Below are 13586 nucleotides of genomic sequence, written 5' to 3' on the forward strand. Positions count from 1 at the left end.
AAGAAAAAAGTTGAGAAATTTCAGGGACGACCTTTCGTACAAGTGAAATTTCCGTCTGTCGCTTGTCTCGCGGCTGTTTTATTGCCGATATCAAATCACGTCGAGCGTATTCTTGACGTCCATCAGAGCAAAGTAGCAAAAAACGTGAATGGACGGACAATTAATGGCAACGAAACAGTCTATCATAAAAGGAAGTAGTTAAAATTTCGTTTTACAAATTGTTTTTGAATTATTTATTTGTTCACATTTACTGTTAATAAAAAAGAAGACTGTTCAAAGTTTTTAAACAGTCAATAATGTTTTTATCTTTGATAATACATTGAAGACAGCCATATTCTCTCTTTTTGGTTTATAGAACTACATAAATAATAATAATAATAATATTATTATAGCAATAATAATTATAAAAATTAAGTTCCTAACTATAATTATTTTATTATGCAATTATTGTCATAGACAATACCAAATATTTTTCTCTTAGTGAAAGAGATGATCTTTATTTTCAACTTTATTTTCCGCTTTATTTAGAAAGATACTTCGTGGATTCTAAAAGACATGCGAAACGACCCGATGCACTTTGCATCTCGATCCATAAGAGTGACGTGCTATTTTCCTTTCTATCTTTGATGGAAGGAACTCCCGCAGATTGCCAGCGCCGCTTTGGAACGGTTCTCGATCTCGGTCGCGTGTCTCTTCGAGCCGAGGTCGTTGGTGCACACATTTTAACAGAATATATATCGAGATACATTTACCAGTATGTTTGCGGGAAACGGAGAACCTTGACTGCACTTTCGCGGAACTCGCGCGCTGCATCCCAATCGACCTTTAAAGGACCAACCGACGTTTTCCCAGTATACTTTCGAAAAGCAGTTATAGCTCGCATAATACCTGACTGGAATTCTTGGCGCCACTGAGGATCAGACATTTTTAATATTTGCGATTTACCGAGACAGTGAAAAGCCTGTTTTCTATCTGCGATTCTCTTTCTTGTTTCTCGCGTTTCCTTGTCAAATGTTTAAACCAGAAGCTGATGAAATAAGCTATCGATGTAGCCTCTAAAACGATTTCCATGAGAGGATCTCGGTCACAATCATAATTATAGATATGCGAATGTGGAATGTAGATGCGAAAGCACTTTCTCAGGAAGTAGGTGAGATATTTATCTCGTATTGGACCTAGAATTAAAAAGTCTAATTGTAGATAATTCGCTGATAGATAATTGGTAAATAACCTTTATGATATTGTTATATGCCCTCAATCATATAATATGAAGCATTTCATCTTCTAATCTATATTTTCTTCCTCTCAATTGGAAAGTACTTTCAGTTTAAAGATTCTGATGGAATTGCTCCATTTCTGATACGTACTGTCTATTTATATTTTCTCTAAGAAACATTTGCTGTCGAGAAGATTATCATCAGAAGTTTCTAATTAACACATCAGTATTGGATGTGTATGTTACAGAATATTTAAAAAAACATAATATTTTAGGTTTTTAAATTGATATATTTTAGGATAATTGAGATAAAAGAAGTCAAAAGATGTTTTTTGCGAAACGGTGTTTTCTATAATAAAACATAAGAGATTAATAACATTCTTTAACCTTATTTAGCTTTCAAAGATCTTTCTATCTCAGATTTCAAAGCTCTTTCTATCTCTGCATTTTAGAAGAGGCTTTTACTAGACTTTACTAAATTTGCATTGAATATTCCTATAGCATGTAGATTATTATATTCTGCGTCTTTTTATACATTGTCTAAATCTACAATTCAATGCAGATTCCGCTTACATGTACGTGCATATGCTTCATAATTTCGACGTGACTTGACGAACTTGCGAGAGCGATACTGCATATCGCGTGTTTCGGTGACATTGATGTTTTTTTCAATAACATTGTTTTAACGTGATTGTTTTATTTAAGTATTTTGTATACATCAAAAAGAAAACGTTCTTTTTTTGTTTAATATTCATTAAATTCAAAATTTAAGTATGCTATGCATATTGCACAGTGATGCAAATTGTGATTATCCGCTTTGATCTTCTGAGAATCAGAAATGAACGAGAATTAGAATTTTTTGCTTCGCCCATATTCAACTAAACATTTTTGTCAATGTATTATTACATTGTATGCAAAATTATAATATGAGCGAAATATATGGCATCTTTAAAGGTTTCTAGTCACAAGTAGAAAGTATTTTAATCGCATGTATTTTGTCGAGAAACAAGCAGCGTGATTAATTCATGTAAAAGTATAGCAGACGATGGCGATTCGCCAAAGAAGTCAGCATTTAGAATAGTCGCATGCTTTGCAGCTGGCCATCAAACGAGATCGATTAAATGTAAAAACATCACAGCAAATGGCGTGTAGCCAATAACCGGCTGTTACTACCAATAAGGTATAGTTTGTGTCGTTTTCAGTTCGGATTCACTTTTACAAACTTTGCTTTCTCTGTAAGCAGGAGTCTACTTCTTTATTTCTAAACATATCGTGTGAATGAACACGAAAGGTGAATGAGCTTGTATTGAAATATTCCATTAAGAAAATTGATTTTTATTATTATATATGTTATAAGTATTACAAAAATACAAATAAAAATACAAATAAAAGTGGAATGAATTAAAATTTTAATAAGAGGATTAATAATTTACGTTAATAATATTAGTAACAAAAGATAAAAAAATATAATTTTGTATCTGTTACATTCATTTCGTTTTTTTACAACAAAATGTTAATTTGTTTTATGATTGGCAAAAAATAAAAAATTGAGAGACAACATCACACGGTGTTCCCAAGCGGTCACCCATCCAAGTACTAACCGTGCTCAACGTTGCTTGACTTCAGTGATCAGACGAGAACTGGTAGTTTCAACGTGATTTGGACGTTGTCCGATTACCTAAATTATTTAAGAATAGTTTTTCTTTGACTTGTGAGGTTTGTTCACATCACATGTTCCAACATGTTCCAATATGCTTCTACAACTCCTACTTTAATATCTCATCTAATCACGAGTCTATTTCTTTGCTTTTATTTTCAAAACATATCGTATGAATGAATATGAAAGGTGAATGAGCTTGTATTGAAATATTCTCAATGTTGCTTGATTTCAGTGATCAGACGAGAACTAGTATGTATGTATTAAGTTTATTTCAGGGACAATTATACATAGTTGCTCATTTTTTTATAATGTCGCAAACAAATTAAAAAAAAGACATTTTTTTTATGTCTAATTGAGCGGTACGGTAACCAGACTCTTGCTGCTATTCAGTATAACAGTATTCGAATTGAAAATTCTTAAGGTAAGTACGTAGCGTGTTCCACACACGCGCGCACGCACGCAATCACATTCATTATTTGTAATAAAAATTTAGCTAGCGAAATATTTGTCTACTTTCATATTTTTTTTGCAGTAAAAGAGGAGTTAAATAAGTTCGGTAATCTGACAACGTCCAAATCACGTTGAAACTACCAGTTCTCGTCTGATCACTGAAGTCAAGCAACGTTGAGCACGGTTAGTACTTGGATGGGTGACCGCTTGGGAACACCGTGTGATGTTGTCTCTCAATTTTTTATTTTTTGCCAATCATAAAACAAATTAACATTTTGTTGTAAAAAAACGAAATGAATGTAATAGATATAAAATTATATTTTTTTAACTTTTGTTACTAATATTATTAATACGTAAATTATTAATACTTTTATTAATATTTTAATTCATTCCACTTTTATATTTTTATTTGTATTTTTGTAATACTTATAACATATATAATAATAAACATCAATTTTGTTAATGGAATATTTCAATACAAGCTCATTTATCTTTCGTGTTCATTCATACAGTATGTCTTGAAAATAAAAGTAAAGAAGACTCGTGATTATGAGATATTAGAGTGAGTAAGAGTTATAGAAGCATATTGGAGCATGTTGGAACATGTGATGTGAATAAACCTTACAAGCCATAAAATCAATGAAAACTATTCTTAAATAATTTAGGTAATCAGACAACGTCCAAATCACGTTGAAACTACCAGTTCTCGTCTGATCACTGAAGTCAAGCAACGTTGAGCACGGTTAGTACTTGGATGGGTGACCGCTTGGGAACACCGTGTGATGTTGTCTCAATTTTTTATTTTTTGCCAATCATAAAACAAATTAACATTTTGTTGTAAAAAAACGAAATGAATGTGTAACAGATACAAAATTATATTTTTTTATCTTTTGTTACTAATATTATTAACGTAAATTATTAATCCTCTTATTAAAATTTTAATTCATTCCACTTTTATATTTTTATTTGTATTTTTGTAATACTTGTAACGTATATAATAATAAAAATCAATTTTCTTAATGGAATATTTCAATACAAGCTCATTTATCTTTCGTGTTCATTCATACAGTATGTCTTGAAAATAAAAGTAAAGAAGACTCGTGATTATGAGATATTAGAGTGAGTAAGAGTTATAGAAGCATATTGGAGCATGTTGGAACATGTGATGTGAATAAACCTTACAAGCCATAAAATCAATGAAAACTATTCTTAAATAATTTAGGTAATCAGACAACGTCCAAATCACGTTGAAACTACCAGTTCTCGTCTGATCACTGAAGTCAAGCAACGTTGAGCACGGTTAGTACTTGGATGGGTGACCGCTTGGGAACACCGTGTGATGTTGTCTCTTAATTTTTTATTTTTTGTTTTGAACATAATTAGCATAAATACCTGAATAATTAGATTTTAAATCCAAATGTTACTTAGGACATCTATTGAAATACAACTGTTTTGATTTTATTTTTAGGTTTAATTTTGATATAAAAAAGGCTAATTAATGTTTCAATTAATAAAATGTTAATTGAAAACAAATTAACAAGATGATTGTTAATTCGTTTTACGATTGACAATAGCGTGATTGCGTGTAAATATGTTCTTTCTTATAGAATTCTATTTTTTTGTAAAGCTTTCGCGAATGCGATATGTCGAAGTGAAATCTTGAAAAATATCTTCTCGCATATCTAGAATATCGGATACGACTAACTCATTCAATGTTAAGGACAGAAAAGAATCGGAGTTTCTATCGCCCGCATAAATATTAATGAAGACGTGAAGGCAATGGCATTATATTGGCAAAAATCACTGGTACGATAGAATAGTCCATTGCTTTACCAACCATGTTCTATAAATTTTTAATAGTTTGTGTGCCAAAATTCACAAAACAAATTAGAAAATATGATATAAGGCAGAAAATTATTTTCGATCGAATGATGATTTCAGTTTAAAGGAATATTTTTATAAAACAAATTACAAGTTTACGCCCGTCATACATTGTCTATTAATTATTTGCTTGTTGATATTAAAAAAACAAAATAAAGAATAAGGTGTAAGTTCATACATTTTTTCAACTGAATGACGATTTCGATTTTAGGAAACTTACGATATTCTTACCAAATTCATATCAAATAAATTTTAACTTACTTTCATCCATTTTTTTGCACAGCTAAGTCGAGAGTTTGTCTGCCGCAAATAAATCGTTAGTGAAGAGATACGGCATTTGCGAATAATGATAATAAAGTGTTTTCGATTTCGATTTGAGCAGAGACGAGACAGCGATGATGAAATCCGTCGAGGCGCCCAAAGGAATTTCATGGAAAGTACCTCCCACTTGCTTCTCTCCTTCTCTCTTTTTCTCTCTATCGAGATCGACCGGTCCAGGCATTTTCCTTTCTCGTTTGTCTCGATACTCTCTCGCCTGGCGTTAGCGTATGTTGACTAATAACGTACGCATATCTCGGAAATAATCCTTGTGTTTTCCCATTTGCAAACGCGCATTTATCAACGAGCTTATGGGAAACCGGTACGAGACATGTCCGTCTTCGGCATAACGTACGCATGAAAGCACACATCCGCAACGTATATCTTTTATAATTTATTTCTCTCTTTGTCTTCGAAGAATCTATCGTTGAGTTTCCTTATGTAATGACGATACATTACTCGCTCGTAAAAGAAATAACAGGATAGAATTATAAGAGGAACGTTATTACTGTTCGAGAGAGAAAATAAAATAACGATATAATTATTCTCGTCATTTTAATCTACTGTTTTTATTATGTATTATTATTATATATTATAAGATTATTCTTTATTTATTTGTCTTACTTTTATGCTCATTTCCACTAATTTAAATTAACTTTAATTTCGGTTCGAAATATTATTTATCGTTCTTTTTCTAGTTCTATATAAGAATTAAAAAAAATGAAGAATAATTTGAATTGAGATTAAAGTTAATCTCAATATTAGTGGAAACCGGCATTAATATCTGAACAGAAAATGTTCGTAGATAAAAGAAACGGAATAGAATTATAAAAGAACATTACTTATTACTATTCGAGAAATTGAAAGTTAAATAGTGATATAATTATCTTCATCATTTTAATTATCTCTTCGTCTATATCGTTTTTATTATATTATAATAAGATTTTTCATTTAATTTACTCTTCTTTTTCTTCTTGCTTTTAAGAATGAGAGAAAAACGAGGAATAAGTTGAACTGAAATTAACGTTAATCTACATACATGTCTGGTGAAAACGGTATGTATTATTCTCTATCCGAGCAGAAAACGTTACATATCTCGTAAGATTTAAAAGAGAAACTTCTAAATTTTTTGAGGAAATAAGTTGTTGTGTGAGTACTTTTTCCTTTCTTTTCGACTGTGATGGATATTTCATAATGCATCTAATGCGCGCTATCGCTTTATGAAATGCATCCCGTTCGAGAATCGCTTGTAGAGAAAGATCTGGCACGCAGTCGGGCATTCCGGTTTCGCGAAACCGGATATCAACTTGACCTACTTTGCATCATGACGATCGCGAAGTTCTACATTTCGTTATATGCATAGCGAACACAGGGAGCCAGAATCGCATAACTATCTAAGAATGAGCCAATTGAAAGTTAAACTATGAATAATGGAAGCTATCTTCAACGTGAAAGTATTGATAATTGTTTGATTATAAATAATTCTCTGATTCTCTCTTTCGTTTTCACACTTCTGTAATTAAAATATAATAATTTAAAATGATGTAAATTAAGATTAAGAACTTTTTTTTCTTCAGTTAATTTTAAGTCGGGTGGAACGTTTTGGGTAAAACCAATAATTATAACTTAAAATTATTCAAGGAACGTGATAAAGCCGAGAAAAATGTATTAATGATATTAATGAAATTATAACGCCATTAAATATACCCTTAAATAACGTTGCAATGAAATTTCTTTTTGTTTTTCATCATTCTATATTTAATCCTCCGGACATCAAAATTTATAATACAGTTATTAATGTTGGATCTGTAAGATCTATTTATAATTTATGTTAATTAAAAGGCACTAATTAATTTTGAGGAACCAAAATGATATAATTTAACAAAAAACAAAAAATTAATAAGGGTAAAAAATTAATAAATTAAGGGCGGTATTCATATTGGATTTTATATTTAAGACTATCTTAAGTATAATATTAGGATGTCATGAATCAAGTAGACAACTGCCTTAATATCTTGAGATGCATATTATACTTAAAATATTTTTAAAGTAAGAATCGACTGAATACCGGCTCAAGTATATTTTAATAAAAATAATTCAAATTTTTGCTGCAGATATAAGAATAACATAAAGAAATGAATTGACATTTTTGACAAAGATTAGTCAGGTAAAAACATTTTTTTCTTTAATGTTAATGTTGGATTAGATGGAATGTATTGCGTAAGATAAAATGATAATCGATATGATAGCTTTTTTAAATATTTATAGGATAACGTAAGTAATGTGTATTTAAGTATAATGATAGCTTTTTAAATTATTTAAAGAACATGATAAAGACAAGCGAAATGTATTAATAAAATTATAAGAACATTATTTTTTGCAGATAATTTTAAGTCAGGTGGAATGTCTTGAGATACAAGTAACCGATAACTTAAATTATTTAAGGAACATGATAAAGACAAGGAAAGTGTATTAATACAATTACAACGCTATTAATATTAACATTATGTAGCAATAAAATTTCTTATATCACTCTTATATTTAATGAAAGCAGATTCTAAATAACGATATGAAACGTTCCGTCATTTTTTTACTGGTGATAATTCTGGGATATCTTGTTGGTGACCTTAACATTGATACACACAATATACAGATATACACACATATATACATGCGATACGTAGTACTACATGTCGTGGGCGCCCAATATCAATCGCGGTGTGCCGGTGAAAACGTTATAATTATACTGTCACTCGTGTTTGCATCGCTTTTTCTTATATCGATATGTTAATTCAATATCGCCTCGAATGCATCGTATTCTTCGAGAACGGCATCGTACTTTCCGTTACGATTCGCATTGTATTGTATTTATTGTAATTTACAATTTGTTGTAAATTTAAATATAAAAAGTTGCGCAAGGAATTGGATAAAAAATCAAATAAGCATAAATAGTCAAGTATTCGGATTTATCGCTGCACTCATCGTTAGATAACTGGCCGGTTTAACAATTATGATCTTGTCATGGTGCTTCGAACAGCTTCTTTCAATTTCTGCTTTCTCGCATATAGTTGCGTGACGATATGCTGCATCGCGTCAGATTTTTCCGGATTCATCAAATTTATTCTATTTTGTAATCTGGTGATATATAGCGTATTTTCCCCGCATTAAAAAGAGAAAAATTTGCAATTATAATTACGTGTTTTATAATCATGATTATTGTCATAATAACAAATATATGCAGCAATAGATAATTGCTATAATTACAATTATTATCCATAAAAATTGCAGTTACTATAATTTAATTATAATTTGTAATCACTTTTTTGAGCCAATCATATTTCATTTTTTATTGCCAACTATATGTATATATTTGTTGAATCATACATACAGTTATTACTGCTAACAGTATAACAGTAATAATCATAATTACAGTAATATGCAATTTTATTGCAAATACCAAAAATTTTTCTTTCAGTGCTATCGTTTAGCTGGTCTCGCGTTGTTGGTCCTGCACGTTGAGTGCGCGTGGACGGATACGATATCAGGGAAAGTGAATAAGGATCTCCTCTCCGCCCGAGAGAGAAAGTCTCTTCCTCTTCCCCTCAACTTCCTCTCTACCGCACGATATTTCATTTTACTTTACCGCTGGCCCGGCGTTATTATCGTTCATTGATTTTGCTTGATCGCGATATTAACTGATCGAATCGCAAGCCTTATTACTTGCTACTACCGTAAACGTCAACGACACTTGTCACGCTTTTTTCTTATTGACACGCGTTCAATCGAGACAGGAAAGCTGTTAGCAAACGGAGACATCCTGTTCGTGATTCTAAAGTTTGATACCAGGTTGATTAATCGAACAACCAGAAACACGTGACACGCGATTCTTCAATGTGTTGCATACTTTTGAATATAAAAGGATTTATTTACGTCTTATAAGTTAACAGAACAAAGTGAACAGAATTATGTTCTAATTAACAATGGATTCTGCTAGAACTAATGAGAAATGTCGCTGGAATTGCAATAAATTATTGGCACGACACTTTCTTTTCCCAAGTAATGTCTTCTGCGCATTTCAAGTCTATTAAAAGTGATAATTGTTGGAATTTTGCTTTTAAATTACGTATATTGATACAACTCAAGCAGTACTGACAGAAATTATAAGCTAAAAATGAAAATATTTTTCATTTTCTGGGGAATTGTCATGCTAAACTCACGAAGTTAACACGCCATATTTCAACTTTCATTTTTTAGTGTAAAAAATTATTACTGTGCGTATAAAATAATTTTGTTTTATCGTATATTTATTTTATTTTATATATATTTTATATTTACCTAATAATAGTCTTATTTATTAATATTATTTATTAGATGTGGATGAGGAAGATTAACTTGGTCAAAACATTCCATCTCTTTCAGCACTTTTTATTGTTTTTAAAATATATCTTGAAAACTAACGTGATTCTAATATTAAAACATATAAAAAATAAGAGCATAAAAAACCACAGCACAAGTTATAGTTTGTGATATTTAATTATTATTATATAAATTAAAACATTAAACGTTTCGGCCACAATCTGGCCATCTTCAGTAATTCAATAATATTCTTAAAACGCAGAGTTACATCTAGCTGACATTAAATTCAACAGTCGAGAGTTGTAATTAAATAAACATGTTCTTTTATATGTGAAGATGCTTCATAAAGTAATGTTACAACGCCAGTTGTCATATCAAGAAAAGTGTAGAACAAGAATTTCCAGATTCTGTTTTACAGCAAAAAAATCAAACGATGAATCTCAAGTAATTCTTTTACACAATTAGAATTTTGTCGTGACATTATGTGTTGTTATTTTGTTCTGTTTTATTTTATTTGTATACAAAAAATGAAATGTTTTTTTTTGTAATATTTTTTGTACATCTTTGCTTTCATCTATTTATAACCAGCTAATATTATTTCATCAGTATACTATAATACTTTATGTTTTATACTTCCTGCGTTCGCTCTCGCCAATATTTCTCGTCAAGTAGTAGATAATATCTCATTATTATATCATCCTGAGAGATGAACCTATTCGCACATCATCTTGATGTGGTGTCTTGTGTAATCCATAGCTTCGCGAGAAATGATATATTAGGATATCTCTTTCTAGCGCAACACTCTCCTTTATGTTCGCAAATGAAATGTAATTATGAGCTGCTATAGTGCGCATGTAATCGACAAACACACTTATTCGCTCTTGGAGGATATGCACTACAGTTACAGTTACAATTTGTGCAATACGCTGTGTTATAATGCATATACCATGCTTCCATAATCGTTTCCTTATGTTGCAATGACATTTTGTCGGCGACAGTGAATGCAATTGCAGTTGTAGAGATGCATGCGTTCGTCGTCACGTTTGTCACGTTTTCTTGTATCGGTAATTATTATGTTTATTTTAGATTACATTTTGAAATAACACAATGACAATAAAAGTCAAAGTAATGAAGTATTCAAAGATTTAAGAGAATTTTAGATTATTATTTAAGTATTTAGTATGTGTTCAGCGCAAAAATTGATACTTTAGAATAACATTTAATATCGCATTCCACAAGAAAAATGGCGCAAGCTTAAAAAATATTAAATTGTTCAGAAGAGAATCAACTTTAATCATAAATTGCTTGTTCCATATTCTTTAAAAATAACGTAAAAATTAATTTTAAGCTGGTGTTACCTTTAAAATTATCCCTATTTTAATTTATCATTTTTCTGGTGTCATTTTTCTTTGAGGAAACTATTCTTAAAAATAAGAAACTTATGAAATATGCCATAGTCTACATAGAGAGGTTTAGACAGATGTTTAAAAAAATAGACATACAAGCATGATTATACCTGCGATCTCTTCTACGACATTATCGAAAGGTTAACATGGGACTTGTTGCATTGCCCACGGTTATTTCTGTTTACACTTAAAAGTCGCATATTGTGACTATCTCAGACATTTAGTTATGTAATTGATTATATATAATATATGCAATGGAATTGAATATTCATATATACAATATTTATTACAATGTTTCATCATTATATACTAGCAGATAGAGATTTAGAAATGAATAACAAATTTTTGCTTTTTTTTCACACAGAAAGAACAATTTTGCTGAAATATCTAAAAATTTAGGTAAATATAGATCTGAAAACTTGTTGGACCTCATCAAAATAATTATTGGACGAAGTTGCTAAGACATCAAAACTTTTTACCTTGACTGTCGTGAATAATTATTTTGACAGTCCACAATTATTTTCAGGTCAGTATCTAAATTTTTTATTTCCATAAAATCATTCAAAAATCAGGTGCAGTAAATCCTATTCTAAGATTTTGATTTTATGGAATATAAATTCTTAAACCGCAATTACTAAAGTGTTTAATATTAAAAATAAAAAAATTAATATACCATATAACCGACAAAGATGATATACCATATAATCTTCACCAAGGAAAAGACGTCTTAAATTCACTCGGGAATCCATAGACAAAGAAACATTCAGAGAATGGATAATGTTCGAAGATGAAGTCAGGTTTAACCTTTGCCATAATAACAGCGACAATAAATCGTGACGGTAAAGAGCTTCGCGCGATGAGAAATTATAAATAGCGACATCGAAATTTTTCGTTCGATGTTTTTTTTTTCGTTCGTTAATGAGAAACCGTATATTTGTTACTTTCCTTCCGCAATAACGATAACGATTTCGCTGCGACTGACCGGCGGGAAGTACCGGCAATAACGACGGAGGTCGAGAGAAACGGGAAATTCCTGATAGAATGTCGTTGCGATCAAGGATGACCGGTGAACCGGGAGATCACTCCCGATTCACGATTAGAATCTTACGTAGGCTCTGGCTGTCGTGAAAGTATTGCTCATACACGTACAATCGCGAATGTGCATGTGTATCTTCATATTGTTGTCTTCGTTCTATCTTTTGAAATCCCTCCGATTATTACGTCTGCTGTGATGTTACTGCTTGTTGTTTATCACATTTATATATCTTTTCATCGATTCAATGTCAGTCTTTCGGAATTAAGACTTGTGGATGAAAGAGCGAATTAAATGGCTAATCTCTATATATACATTATGATAATTACAATCATTACCATTTTTTTGTCAGTGTATGTAGCTTATTTTAAATGTCAATTTTTTTTTACTAGAATCCTGCGAATGTTTGTTAGGTCGAAACGTCTTGTTTTACCTATGACATTTTCTTTTCTTCTCAGACTTCTAAGAATAGCATTAATCCTGTTGCTCGTAAGTAATCGCTTTCGTTTTTTTTCTCCTTCTCATCTTCCCTTTCGTCGTTCGTGGCCAAAATGTACGATCCCGGTGTCAGGACACCGCTCGGATGTTCTTTGTAAGTGAAATGTTCCTTGTAAAGGCCTCAAGGCCGACCAGATACCACCTCCTCTCACTTTCCTGTCGTATACTTCTACTCTTACGAGCCCTGTCGCGACCACCTTTCTCTCTCTCTCTCTCTCTCTCTCTCTCTCTCTCTCTCTCTCTCTCTCTCCCCCCCCCCCCTCCCTCGTTTCTTTTTGTTTTCTAACATTTTATTCACAATCTTTCCCTTGAATATTTCGGCAATTCGCGATCCTCTCGTGATCTGCAATCGACTCAAGGCTAAACAGGACAAACGAAACTACAAATCCCCTCTACGAACTTCACCCGATAAAATTGAGTCCATGATGAACTTTAAAGTTCAGCGTTTCTCTCTCTCTCTCTCTCTCTCTCTCTCTCTCGCGGACGAATTACGGTCACTTATAGGTCATGCAAACGCCGACGTTTCGATTAGTTTTGGACTAGTCGCAGATTTGTATCGCAGCCTGCCGATCGTAGTTTCCAACATTCAAATCCTTTGTGCCGAAATCCCATTATTGTCAATGTATTGTAGGAGTCAATATGTGTTAAAATGTGCAATATATTGAGCGATGAGGAATGACTTGCTGGATGCTCTTTCCTTCTACAGAGTTATTTATGAATAATACAATATATAGTTTGCATTGTCATTACTGTGATAAGCTACGTTTA

The 13586-nt window shown here is 31.6% G+C and overlaps 1 protein-coding gene and 4 non-coding genes across 5 annotated transcripts in view; 4 read left to right on the plus strand and 1 right to left on the minus strand.

The window, feature by feature from the left end:
• LOC105152304 (uncharacterized) overlaps nt 1-13586 on the plus strand; it is a 327635-nt gene that overhangs the window by 31275 nt on the left and 282774 nt on the right. The gene's annotated exons all lie outside the window — the stretch shown is intronic.
• On the minus strand, nt 2769-2887 carry LOC147909215 (5S ribosomal RNA). The gene has a single exon (XR_015545809.1). It is a non-coding gene; the product is annotated as a 5S ribosomal RNA (ribosomal RNA).
• Nucleotides 3440-3558, plus strand: LOC147909216 (5S ribosomal RNA). The gene has a single exon (XR_015545811.1). It is a non-coding gene; the product is annotated as a 5S ribosomal RNA (ribosomal RNA).
• LOC147909217 (5S ribosomal RNA) lies at nt 3999-4117 on the plus strand. Its single transcript, XR_015545812.1, has one exon. It is a non-coding gene; the product is annotated as a 5S ribosomal RNA (ribosomal RNA).
• LOC147909218 (5S ribosomal RNA) lies at nt 4556-4674 on the plus strand. Its single transcript, XR_015545813.1, has one exon. It is a non-coding gene; the product is annotated as a 5S ribosomal RNA (ribosomal RNA).

The sequence above is a fragment of the Acromyrmex echinatior genome, chromosome 7, assembly GCF_024713525.1.
Source record: "Acromyrmex echinatior isolate Ae372 chromosome 7, ASM2471352v2, whole genome shotgun sequence".
Classification (NCBI taxonomy): domain Eukaryota; kingdom Metazoa; phylum Arthropoda; class Insecta; order Hymenoptera; family Formicidae; genus Acromyrmex; species Acromyrmex echinatior.